We start from the raw sequence: 13,213 nt of genomic DNA, 5'->3' as shown, positions 1-13,213 counted from the left end.
ACTGAGAAGGTTATTTTAGGCATGTTTAATTTAAGCATAGCACAATTTTTGTCCTGGTGTGCTAGAGTTCTCAAAGACAATCTGCTGGTCTTGATTCACTGGTAGGGGTCTTCAGTGTCCCTGTTAGTGCCCAGATCAGAAACATGTCCTACCTGAGGCCACACATGGTAGTGCATGCTTTAATCCCAGCACTATGGAAATGTGTTGGTGGATCTCTATGAGGCCATACTAATATACATTTGAGTTCCAGGCCAGCCAAGGTTACACAGTGAGACTATCTCAAAAAGGGGAATGAGTCCTACCTGAGTGTTGGGGTGTTGAGTATCTGCTGTACTGTATTTAAATATATATATATATATATATATATATATATATATATATATAAAGCATAGCATAATTTGATGAAAACTTTCCTGGTGACAATTAACTCAGTCCCATGTTCACAGTAAAGCATTCACAAATCTTGTTGAGGAACAAAGTACGCTAAATAAAGATTGGTCGTGACTATATCAAGACTCTTTGTAGAGGATGATGGAAACCTTCCATACGAATGGGTTCTCCAGACTGAGAAGACAGCCTCACTATGAGGACGTTGGGGGAAGATCTGGGGTGGTCTCTACCACACGGATATCACAAAGGTTACCAGGCCATTAACCACACCCACTCCCAACCTTCCTTGGCAGGAACAACCCTGTGTGTTTAACATTCCAGGTTCCCTTAGTGTTCTTCTGTGAGTACAAGGACCTCCGTGCCTCCCACAGCTGGTGCTGGGAGTTTTGTTCAGTGGTCTTTGGCTGTCGGTGGGAACACCTTCATCGCAGATGACAACATTTCACTTAAATTATAAATGCATATAGATTTTTAGGTAAATAGTTAATATTCCTTATGAGTTTTTCAAACATTCCTAGTTATTTTGCCCTCCTCCCTCCTCCACTGCATTTATCCCCCTCTCCTTACCTAGTAAACCCCCCTTTCCCATTTCCCTTGCCAGATCATTTGTCCTCTGCTATTCCCCTCTCTGGCTCCCCAAAGTCCCCACCCTATCAATTGTGCCTTTTTGCTTTCAAGCTTTCTGGAATTACCAAAGGTTTGAGCTTGGTGCCTCTGTTGAGGGAGAACATGTGATGTATGTTTTTCTGGGTCTGGGTTACAGGTAATTTTAAGTTTTTAATCACTATCTGCGGGTACATCTTCACCCTGGGGAGAAGTACACCCTGTGCACTAGTCAGGATTCTCTAGAGCAGCCATTCTCAACCTGTGCTTTGTGATCTGTCTAAGTATTGCATATCAGATATTTACATTACAATTCATGACAGTGGCAATGAAACAATTTTATGGTTGGGGGTCAGCACAGCATGAGGAAGTCTATTAAAGGGTACAGCATTAGGAAGGTTGAGAACCATTGCTCGAGAGAAATAAAACTGGTGGAATGATAGAATCATATATATTATAGATGATATATAATATATATCTTATATATGATTTATTAGAGTGGGTTATAGGCTGCGGTCTAGCTAGTCTAATAATGGCTGTCTCCTGATGGAAAGTCATGGATTTCAGTTCATGAGGCCAGATGGCTTAGCTGGTCTTTGGTACACATCAGCATACTAAAGAAAAGAAGCTAGCTCTAATAACAGTGAAAGAATGCTTCAGCAGCAGGATATATGAGTTTGCCAGTGGTAATAAGAGCAAACAGGCAAAACCCAAAACCTTCATTTCCTGTCCTTATATCGCTTTCCATGAGAAATTCTGTCTTCTGATCTCACATGATCCAATTAACAAGAATTCCTCACAGACACGTTTGGTGACTTGGGTTTTTAGTGAATTCCAGATATAGTCAAGTTGACAACCAAGAATATTATCAGAAGCCCATGCTTTGTCAACTTGACACATAGTTGTATCCCCTTATTGTATATACTGTTGCCATGACTTTTATGGTTTTGGTCCCTGTCCCTTAAGAGACAAGCCACGCCCTCCCCCTTCCACTGAGGCAGGCTGATCTTCAGCTTCCAGCCTGAGCTCTCCCCCTTTTCCATCTTCCTCTTGGAGAGGCAGCTTTGCTTCTGCCTCTCTCCCCACTTCTCTGCTCCCTCTCTCTCTCTCTCTCTCTCTCTCTCTCTCTCTCTCTCTCTCTCTCTCTCTCTCTTTCTCTCTCTCTCTCTCTTCCCTTTCCTCTATCCCCTTCATAACTCTCCTGAATAAACAACCTCACCATTTCTATCTTCTGCCCGCCCGCCATGTGTCTCCCTGCCTGGGACCAGCTACTGCTCGGGGACCGGCAGCCATCTCTGCCTGGGACTGGCTGCTCCCAGAACCCACTGCCTGCCACCACATGGGCCGCCACCACTGCTCAGGCCACCGCTCTAAGATCAGCAGCCTTCTCTGCCTGGGACTGGCTGCTCGCAGGGCCCTCTGTCTGCTGCCACATGGCCTGCTACCACCATTTGGGACTTCATAGCATTTGCTGCTTGCCTACAGCTGCCGCCTGGGGCTCAGCAGCATTTTTTTTAAAAGAACACAACAATGACCACTCACTGTGTGGGAAGGTTTTATTGTAGAGATGAGAGAACAGGCAGAGATATCTGGCAGAGTCCGGAGCAGAGAAAGAGAGAGAGTAGACTGAGCATGTCCAGCAGACTGGACACGGTCAGGGATATCTTCTAGCGAGGGGAGAATGGAAGATGATAGAAAATAAAGAAAGCATAGTGAGACTAAACAGCTGGTTTAGGCGGAGAATGAGTATCCTGGGGGAGGGAAGCATGTGAGCTGGAGGGAGGTGAGAGTCGGAAGGAGAAAGGCTAGGATGCTAGCATGGACTCTGAAATATGTACCTGTGATGCTGAGAGAGCCTGGAGACCAGCTTCTGCTTTGAAATGATAGGTACTGTGTGGATAACTGTTTGTCCCTTCTGCCAGAGGCGAGAGAAATGACCCCTTTCTGCAGACAGAAACCAGCTTCACAAGTTCCTAAGGAATGCTGGCTTTTATCTAACTGCCAGAAATCCTTCTAGGTTGAGTCCAGGTTGTGTTCATTTCTGATTATTTGGACTGCCTTTAGGAGTTTGGGGAACTGGGGTGTCATTTGAACTTGACACTTACGCCATTCTTAATTTCCAAATGAAAACAAAAGCAGGCCATAGTCACACTTAGCATGATATAACTACCCTACCTACAATCTCAAACCCATTATATATTTTTAAATGTGTATTTTAGGATTAGTTAGGATTCTCTAGAAGGACATTCTTTTAGTATCCCGTATCTTACATATGGTAACTGTCACCACTCTAAAGGCAGTGGGGCCTGGGCTAATGGAGCTGATAAATGAGGCAATGTCTCGTGCAGTAGTCCACTTTACTCACAGCCTCAAACCATTTATACTCCGAGGGTTAAGAAGGTCACATGAAGAAAGTTCTCATAAGTTCAAGCTGTATATAATCACAAGGACAAGCCATGCATGTCAAAAAAATCCCACTTTTTCCGTAGAGGCACATAAAGCGAAGTTTAAGTATTGAATTCAATAACAACAGCAAGCAATGAAGTAATCCAAAGTCAGCTCACTCCTATCTGCTCACCTGAGAGGAGCACAAACAAAAACACGTGTCAAGGACAATTTCATGTTTTGAAGAAACAAGGTCACAAGATTCTTGTCTTTCTCAGAGTGGTCTTGTAAATGCTCAGAATTCTCCACACATAACTGCATTCCTGGACCATGTCCCCACAGGTAACCACGGAAATTCTCTCAACCGATGTTACATTATATGGTAAAGTACCCGAAGAAAGAAAGCACAACTCTCTGCACAGACACATTCCTAACAAAACGCAACAGAAACACTCTTCTGCAACTGGTCACGTGGCCTTGGGTGGTATTTAATGTAGGAACCAGCCACAATAAGCTAAATATGAACAGATCACCCAAAGGAGGTTCTTCTAACCATTCTCACCTGCCAGAGTAGGACTCAGCCATCGATAAATTTAATAGAGGCCTGAGTCTCAGTAGTTTACCCTGAAGCAATACCTGGTTGCAGGAAAAACCACAAACTGAGATTACTTGAGCACCACCCAAGAACAGACCATCCAAAGGAAATAAATATCTAACGTTCCAACTGCTGTAGATAGGATCACCTGCCAGCGCACACTCGCGAGGACACCCCTAGAGAAATGTCAGTCAATCAGGGGTCCTGAACCTCAGAAACCCCTCACCCCCACCTTTATTACTATAAAAACCCAACTCTAACTGAGCTCGGGGCTCTCCATTTATTCCAATACGTTGGGCATGCGAAAAGACCGAGTTTGCAAACTTTCATAAAATAACGGCTCTTTGTTTTTACATATGGGGCATGGTCTCCTTCCTGGCTTTTGGGGAACTTTGCAGATTTGGGCAAACATTTATAACTACCTTCCTCTGCTACCCACCTGTATTTCCTCCAAGCACCTCAGCAGGCCTTGGCTTCATTCCTCATGTATCTGTGCGCTTAGTCACTCCGGATTAGGCTGTTGTAGCTTCCAAGGACTTTCCACACAAAGGATCTCCTGCATTCCAGACATAATCTTCCTTACCCCCATTGTAGAGAGGTGATTCAATTTCCCCATGGTAATCTGGATCTGTCACCGTCCTAACACTGTTATTCCTTTCTTAGCTTTTGGCTCAAGAGCATAAGAAACCCAAAGATGTTGTAGGAATCTAGCAGAGTCACTGTATCAAGGGTGAACATTCGAGCAGAAAAGATATTCTCCGGAAGTCTTTAGCCTTGAAGCAATCTTGGTGGAAATCTGTGCTTGTTTTCTGTGGTTTCTGGAGCTGCTTTTCGGAAACTGCTTTCCAGTCTTTGCATGCCTTTGGTGGCAAGATGAAGCTGTTGGCCCATCTGAAGCTCCTGGATTACTGGGTAGTGCAAATGGTACACAATAAAAGACTAACATAGCAGGGCGTGATGCTTCCCTTCAGAGAAACATATAGGACATTGGTATGTGGAGCTTGTTTACCCAAAAAACAACTGGAGTTCCCCCAAAACCAAATAGGAGATCTGAGTCCTGTATGGAAAAGCAAAGAGCCTTTATTCTTACACAAGTTTGCAAACTCGGTGGCTCCATGTGTCCAATGTATTGGAGTGATTGGAGAGCCCCAGCTCAGTTGGGATTGGGTTTTTATAGTAGCAAAGGTGGGGCTGACATTTGTTAGCCAATTGGGTGTCCTGGTGAAAAGAGATGGGTGTGTGCTGGCAGGTGGTCCTAGCTATACTGGGTGGAATGTTAGGAATTTCCTCTGGATGGTCTGTTCCTGGGTGGTGCTTGGGTGGTCTCAGTTTGCAGTCTTTCTTGAAACCAGGGTAAACTACTAAGATGCAGGCCTCTGTAGAGCTTGTCGCGGCTGGGTCTGGCACTCCCCTGTCTCTGCTGCCACCAGTCCACCTTGACCCACCTTATCTGGTTCTCTCACCAACTCTCCCTTAGCATTTCCTTCAAGCCCTGGCAACACTAAAACACGGATTGAATCGCCATTTCCTATTTCCTCTCTAGGTGACCCTAGGGATCCACTTCTGAGTATTTGTGTTGTGTGGATGGTGCTGAAGATGGAACCTAGGAATTTGTGCTTGCTGGGGAAAGTGCTAGGCCACTGAGCCACACCCCAGTCTTAACAACCACAGCATCTTTTTATTCTGTGAAAAGGTCTGACTCTAGCTCAAGCTGGCCTTGAACTTGTGGTCTCACTTCAACTGGCCTGTCTTAAGGATGGGCTTCTAGCCCTGTGATTCAGACTCCAACTCCTCATGAGTTCTCATACATCCTGATGTCTTGAATCCTAAGATTTTTAACTTTCCTTATACCAATCTCCATAGAAACCCTGTTGTTCTGTCTTGACTGAACCTACAGGGGCGGATATAAGAATCCCAGTTTCCCAAGCTCAAGGGTGGGTTGTTCACAGAGAGGGAGTAGGAACCAGATAGATCCTTGGCAGGGATAGGGGCTACAGATAAATAATAAAGATGACAAACTTCCACCTTCTTTAACGTCCTGACTGGAGACAAAGGCCTCGCCCGCTTTTTCTCCTGCCAACGGGCCTTCTTTCTGGCTTACGTGTCCAGGCCACTTGAATTATCTTAAACGTGTTCAAGACCAGTCCTGAACAGGGTTATCTGATACTGTGGGCTGATCCAAGCCCCTTACTTCTAAGTTGACAGTCAGAGATGAGAGGAAGAGGGGCCCTTCTAAGCCACATGAAACTTCCATTCCCTCCAGGGGGAAATGGACTTTGGTTGCCAAGTCCCCTCTCTTTCTCTGTGCTTTGCTGTGTGTGTATTTCTTCACCTGTAATAAAGCATGTAACCTCTTACCCTGACATGTCTGAGATTTTCTTGCCTTTTTAACTCTTTAATGGGTGGAGAAAACAAACCCAGTCAGGACCCCTCGATGGAAACAACAGCTCTGAGCATCTGGTTCAGCCGAGTCTATAATTCTGTGCCCCGGGATGCCAGTCTATTGGTTCTGTAACCACTGGACGCTGTCCCCTGGCTTCCCATTCCTATGCCACTTTGTGCTTGTCCTCTATACTCCCAGGACCTCTGGTCCCAAGCTCCAGGGGTCATCATATCTGGGCTTCAGGGTACTGTAGCCTACACTCGTAACACTACTAATGTGTATCGCTGGGACATCAAGTTCTGTTAGCTTTCCCAGATACTTGAAGCTCTGTCTGTCTATGTTCTGAGCTCTCAGTGACTCTAGGTAGCCTTCACATGGCCCTGACTCTAGGTGGTTTACTCACCCTAGTAGTAAGTCAGTTCTGGCCTAGCCTGGTCAGGCCATCTTGAGTTGTATGACGTTTTACTGTTTTGGCTTTCTGAGGGGCCAGCCACCCAGCTCCCAAGTATATCACACACAGAGAGGCTTATTATTATTTATGGATGCCTGGCCTTAGCTTGGCTTGTTTCTTGCCAGCTTTTCTTAACTAATTATCCTGACTACCTTTTGCCTCTGGGCTTTTATCTTTTTCTATTTCTGTATACTTTTCTTTCCTTCTTATTCCATGACTGGCTGGGTGGCTGGCCCCTGATGTCCTTCTCGTCTTGTTCTCTTTCTCCTCTTTCTCTCTCTCTCAGATTTCACCTTCTATTTATACTCTCTGCTTGCTATTCCCCCATCCTTGCTCCCGCCTTGCTATTGGCTGTTTATCAATTTATTAGGACCATCGGGTGGTTTAGACAAGCACAGTAACACAGCTTCACAGAATTAAACAACAGAGAATTGGTGGACATGCCGTTAACCTTTGAGCCAGAAGAAATAGGGGGACACCCTGACTCTTCCTCTGTTCATTTGTGGCCCTTAGGGAGTAGACCAGGACTACATGGTCCATCACACAGAGTTCTCCTGTCTGTGTCTGCTGGCTTCTCACCTCCTCATGTTTGTTTATTCATTGTCTTGGTTGCTGTCAGTCTTCTTGTTTACTTGTGAATTAATCTCCACCATAAGCCAAACTTCCTCTAAACCTAGGGTCCCTTTGGACTTTGTTTTTTCTTTCTCATTTCCAGGACTTCAGGAACGCTACGCAGTCTCTGTAACCTGTGTGAAACCAGGGCAACGAAGGTTTTTATTAATCATGTTACACAAAACATTCTCAGTAGACACATCATCTCTATTAATGTCATTTGCTTTCATAAAATAGATGTTTCAAGTGTGATAACTTTATCTGTATTGGAAGGCGTAAAAAGCCTAAAAATATACAGAAGAATGGAAATAAGTTGTATCTACATGGGAAACATTTATATGTTTTCTATTTTCTTCAACCATGAAAAAAAAATAAGCCACATCATCGCTTTTTGAATGGGTTGTTGTTATAAGCCATTTTATTAGTTTTGATTTTTATGTGTGTATTACAAATATTAAATTTAGACTTTTTGGAATATATCTGATATGAAAGCTGGTGACAGGCCATCAGGGGATGGGAGTGAACCAAAAGTTGAAAACATTTTATACTTTTGCCCCACATTTATTTGTGTTGGGCATTGGGGTTTTTAGGGGATTGCTGCCCATTTCAAAGCCCAGGTTTACTCCTCAAAAGATCAGATAACAAAATAACAAAGATGGCATGCTTCTGGCTTCTTCTTCACTCCACCTGCACCCTCATTACTGTCAGCAGTGACCTACTTCTAGATAGCTGGTCAGATATGCTCAACACCCGTCTGGACATTCTTGCCTATAGCTGTGGCCTATCAGTCTTTCTTTGTCTGAACTGACCACTCCTCAATTAGGGGAAGGGGACTGTCTTAGTTAGGTTTTCTATCGCCGTGAAGAGAGACCATGACCACTGCAACTCTTATAACTGGGGTTGGCTTATAGTAACAGAGGCTCACTCCATTATTGACATGGTGGCATGCAGGCAGACGTGGTGCTGGAGAAGGAGCTGAGAGTTCTACATCTGGATCTGCAGGCAGCAGGAAGAGAAATTGGGAAACTGGCTTGAGCATCGGAGACCTCAAAGCCCGCCCCCAGTGGCACAGTTCTGCCAACAATGCCACACCTACTCCAACAAGGCCACACCTTGTAGTAGTCTCACTCCCTAGGAGTCTGTAGAGGTCCCTAGGAGTCCCTAGGAGTCTGTAGAGGTCGATTTCTTTCAGACCTCCACAGTGGCCCATCGTTGGCCATAACAATACCTCAGCCCTCCAACAGAAGAATGGAGCTGCCCTTTTCTTTGCTGTGTGCTCTGTAGAATGCCTGCCTCTGTGTGTGTCTGGCTGAGTGAGTGAGTTATGGCTAAGAAAGTGCCATTTTATGCTGGGCATCCTTCTTGGTACCCACCAGCTACTTGTCTCTGACTCCAGTCCCTGGAAGATAAGTTCCCAGTAACTCTGATTCAGAGACCCCCACCCAAAAATGTACAGCCACGACTATCTACCTGTTATGATCTGACTGCCTTTTTTGTTTCTGTAACTTGCTTACGCAGATACCCAATGATTGTTCTGAATTTCCTTAATCACTTCACTTGGCAGAACAGAGCAGTTTTTGCTAGATTGCATAGTTGTTGAGGGTCTTCTTTTGGCTTTCCCTTTAAAAGTTCTTTCCCATACCTTCCTTCACAGCAATCTCGAATGTGTCTCCCAGACTGTTCATTCTGCTAACAGCTAGTCAGCACAACTTTTAATTATGATTGGACTGAGTCTATGATCTTTTCCCAGGGAGTCACGAAAGTAGCACAAGTGTAGTGCTTTTAATAAAATTTGTAAACTGCTGTTGCCTGCTGTGTCTGAGATTCTTCCCTCCTGCTACCTGGGGTGCCAGAGGCTTCTACTGTTTCAGTTCTTTAATTGGCAGAGGAGGCAAACCTGCTCCAAACCCTACTTCGCCTCCAAACCCTAGGACCGGATCAAGGCTAAGCGCAAATGTTCAACTGGCCATCTTAGGGCTCACAGGAAGCCCTACCTTAAGATACTGTTCATCCCGAACATTGCAGAAGATAAACCAGTTCCACAACTGTCTAATTAGAGCAAGCTTTAGTTTAGAGGTGCACTGAAGGACTGGCCAGCAGGCGCTCTCACCCTAATCTGGGATTTTAGAGAGCAGACCCTTCTGGCCTCTTGAGGCCCCGTTTATGAGGGAAAGATAAGAACTGGCTGTTCGAGATTGTTAGAAAACTACAATGAAAGAGGAAGACATGGATATACATCGTGTAAATGGCGTCGTTATGTTTTGCAGGTTACATCAGATTTAAGGAACAAACTTATTCTTTTTGTGTGTTTGTTTTTTCGAGATAGTTCTTCTCTGTATCTTTGGAGTCTGTGCTGGAACTAGCTCTTGTAGACCAAGCTGACCTCGAACTCACAGAGATCCGCCTACCTCTGCAACTGAGTGCTGGGATTAAAGGCGTGTGCCACCACTGCCTGGCACAAAAAATATTTTCTATTTAAGAATAAGTTTGTTGCCGGGCACTTGGGAGCAGGTTCCAAAGCTACAGAGAAACCCTATCTTGAAAAGAAAAAAAAAAAAAAAAAAGGAAGGAAAAGATTTTTGTAAAAAAGTATGGAAGTTTAACACAATGGGCTTCTTCATTTACAAGGTATGTTGTTCCTGTTTTGGTCTCACATTATCTACCATTAAGAAGCTGTCATTTTTGTTGTTATTTGTTCGTTTGCTTTTGAGACATGGTTTCTCTGTAGCTTTTGAACTCGCTCTTGTAGACCAGGCTGACCTCGAACTCACAGAGATTCCCCTGCCTCAGCCTCCCGAGTGCTGGGATTAAAGGCGTGGGCCACCACCACCCAGTTGAAGCTGTCATTCTTAAATAATGGGAATGAAGTTAGTGTTCCAGTTTTATCAACCCATGGATTGGTACCCCTCTCTGTCACTCAGGGTCTGAGTCGGTGAGAACTGAAGCTCTGTCCAATCGAAGGCGCCAGGGTGAGAAACGTGCAATCAGGCGAAGAGACCGAGAGTAGGGGGCGGGCTTTTGAGGTCTTGCTGGGGCCTTTGTCCCTGATACGCCGTCGGACCACCATCTTGGGATCTGGAGCCGGCCTCCCAGGTTCCGGGGACTCTGTCGGTACCGGCACGGTTCTGCGCCGCGCAGCGAGGACGCGGGGTGTCCGGACTCCGCCATGGTGAGCGCGACGTCCCCGCGGAGCTGGTGCCGGCGGCGGCAGAGTCCCCAAGCCCGAGCGCTCCGTCCCTCCGGCTGTGGGGTGGGGGCTGGGCGAGCTCCCGGCATCCTGGCGTCCTGTCGCATCCCTGGTCCCTGCGTGGGGATTCGAGTCCGGCTGCAGCGCTTTCCGCAGCTCTGGCCTGGCGGGGGCCGCGCGGGGGACAGGACTGTGGCAGGAGGCCCAGGGATGCAGGTCCCCGTCTCTGGACGAAGGCCCCCGCGGGGTTTGGGGCTTGTGGCACTTCTCTGCAGCCAGCTGATGTGAAAGGACTTTTGTCAGCTGGACAGTGCCGGCTCCCTGGCCCCAGTCACTCGTTGCCCCAGGATTTTCCTGGACCTGGGTCGCTGTACAGCTCCGCCCCGCTCCCTCCGCCCTGTGTGCCTCTTGCTTTATTTTTTTTTCTGAATCTCGGGCTCGCTCTATAGGACTAGCTTTTGAACCGTACTGATTGTAGACGTGTCTTTTGATTTCTCACCACCGCTTCCCCTTGAGGCATTTATTTTCTTGAGTCCAGTTCTCTAGAGCATGGATTGGAATTCTGATTCCCACTTATCCATTGGGCACTATCCTATGGCTCTCTGTGATGGAACCTAGGGGAGCGTCCCAGGGAGGCACTCTGTCACGATTCCAGTCCACTTGTGACAGGAGTGTCTGATGGGGTGTCCAGCAGCCTGGGTGTCCAGGCTCTTCTCAGAGGCAAACAAAGAATTGAAGTAGGGTCTCTGGAGAAAATAACCATCTCTTGAAGCAGAAAACACCCTGGCAGGAAGGATGGGGTCCCCAGAGCAGGGAGACCTTGACGTGGTCTGAAGTAGTCATCTTGTTATCTTTTGGGGCCCTGGGTTTAATACCATCTCCCTACATTCAATCTCTAACCCAGGCAGCCTTGATCTGGATGGAGATAACCAAAGGTAGAGGCTCTGGTCGATGGATGGTCTTGTTACACACACGCACACGCACATGCACCTGCCTTAAGTGGGAAGTTCTATCTTCCCTGCTGGCCTGCCCCTATCATCCCTGACACCCAGTCTTCTCTCTCTGTCCTCCATTCCCACTCCTGCTCTCCGCCCCCACCACCGCACCTTTTGAGGCAGGACTCCTCACAGTATAGCCAGGCTGACACAGCTTATGGTGGTCCTACCCCAGCCTCCTGAGCACATGCGCCACCCACCACCCTGCTTCCCTGTCCCCCTTTCTCTCCCCACCCCTTCCCTGTTCCTTGTTAGCATTTCTTTGAAATCCTGAGTGTGCGGACCTGACTGGAAAAGGACTTTTGCTGGCTGAGCCTCTACCCAGGCAGATGGTGGGCACTGGGCTGTGGGCTTCCAGAAGTAGCTGTGTACAGAGGGCTCCCCCTTGCCTGCCTTCCTTCATCTTCATCTGCCCTGTTAAGGAGAACGAGGAGAGGGCTTTTAGATTCAGGCTCAACTCACCTTCACGTCAGACATGGTGGTGTAGGAGGTTGAGACCAGCTCAGGCTACAGAGTTCAGGGCCATGCTAAGCAACCTAATTAAACCCTGTCCAGAGGGCCCTGGGTTCCAATCCCAGTCACCTCTCTGTGGGACTTCAGAGATGTCAGTACTCTTTTCTTGAAGATTGGGGTGATGTCATCCCCTGACTCTCAGTGTCGTGGGCCCACAAAGGCCAAAGTGAGGAATTGCTTTAGAGAGACTCATGCTGCTCAGAGCCCACAGGCCTGACAGGAGACCTGAGGCCTGAGGGAGGAGGTGAGGGTCTGCAGGAGAGTCAGTCAGAGGGACAGGGATTTAGGATGAGGCAACTGGTGGTCTGATTGTGTAGACCAGTTATGAGGGAGTAGAGAAGTTTGAGGAGATTTGGAGAGTGAAGGCGTGGCCTGTGGAAAGACTGACCAGATAGAAAGGAGAAAAATTAAGGGAACATGGGAAGAGCAAGGAGGCCCCTCCTCTGCAGAACCCCTCCCTGTGGAGAAACCCCCACTCTGGAGAACCTCTGACCTAGAGAACTCCTCACTCTGGGGAACCCCTCCCTGTGAAGAACGCCCTTTTCTGGAGAACCACCCCCACTCTATGGAACCTCTCCACTCTGGAGAACCCCTCTCTGGAGAGCCCTACACTCTAGAGGAACTCCCCCACTATAGAGAACCCTCCTCTGGAGAACCCCCTCTGCAGTCTGATGGAAGGAACTCTTATCAGCTGAGGGTCAAGTAGAATGTTTGCTATGAAGTCACCAATAAAGTGTTACTTCTATATAGCAATATCTCCATTAAGAATATTAACATTGCCGGCAGTGGTGGTGTATGCCTTTTATCCCAGCACTTGGGAGGCAGAGGCAGGCAGATCTCTATGAGTTTGAGGCCAGACTGGTCAACAAGAGCTAGTTTCAGGACAGGCTCCCAAGCTACAAAGAAACCCTGTTCTCCCCTCCCCCCCAAAAGAAGAAAGCAAAGATATTAATATTTTTGGTCTGGAGAGATGATATAGTGGTTAAGAGCACTGGCTACTCCAGAGGACCAGAGTTCAATTCCCAGCACCCACATGCCTGCTCACAACCTCTGTAACTGCAGTTCCAGGGGATTGGACACCCTCACACAGACATACATG

At 47.0% G+C, this 13,213-nt stretch overlaps 1 non-coding gene across 1 annotated transcript; it reads left to right on the top strand.

Annotated features, from left to right (window-relative positions):
• On the top strand, positions 1-147 carry LOC119810918. The gene has a single exon (XR_005284856.1). It is a non-coding gene; the product is annotated as a small nucleolar RNA SNORA3/SNORA45 family (small nucleolar RNA).
• The last annotated feature ends 13,066 nt before the right edge of the window (positions 148-13,213 follow it).

This window comes from Arvicola amphibius, chromosome 3 (assembly GCF_903992535.2).
Source record: "Arvicola amphibius chromosome 3, mArvAmp1.2, whole genome shotgun sequence".
Taxonomy (NCBI): Eukaryota; Metazoa; Chordata; class Mammalia; order Rodentia; family Cricetidae; genus Arvicola; species Arvicola amphibius.
Note: the sequence above shows the minus strand (reverse complement) of the source record. Positions and strands in the feature narration are given on the sequence as shown.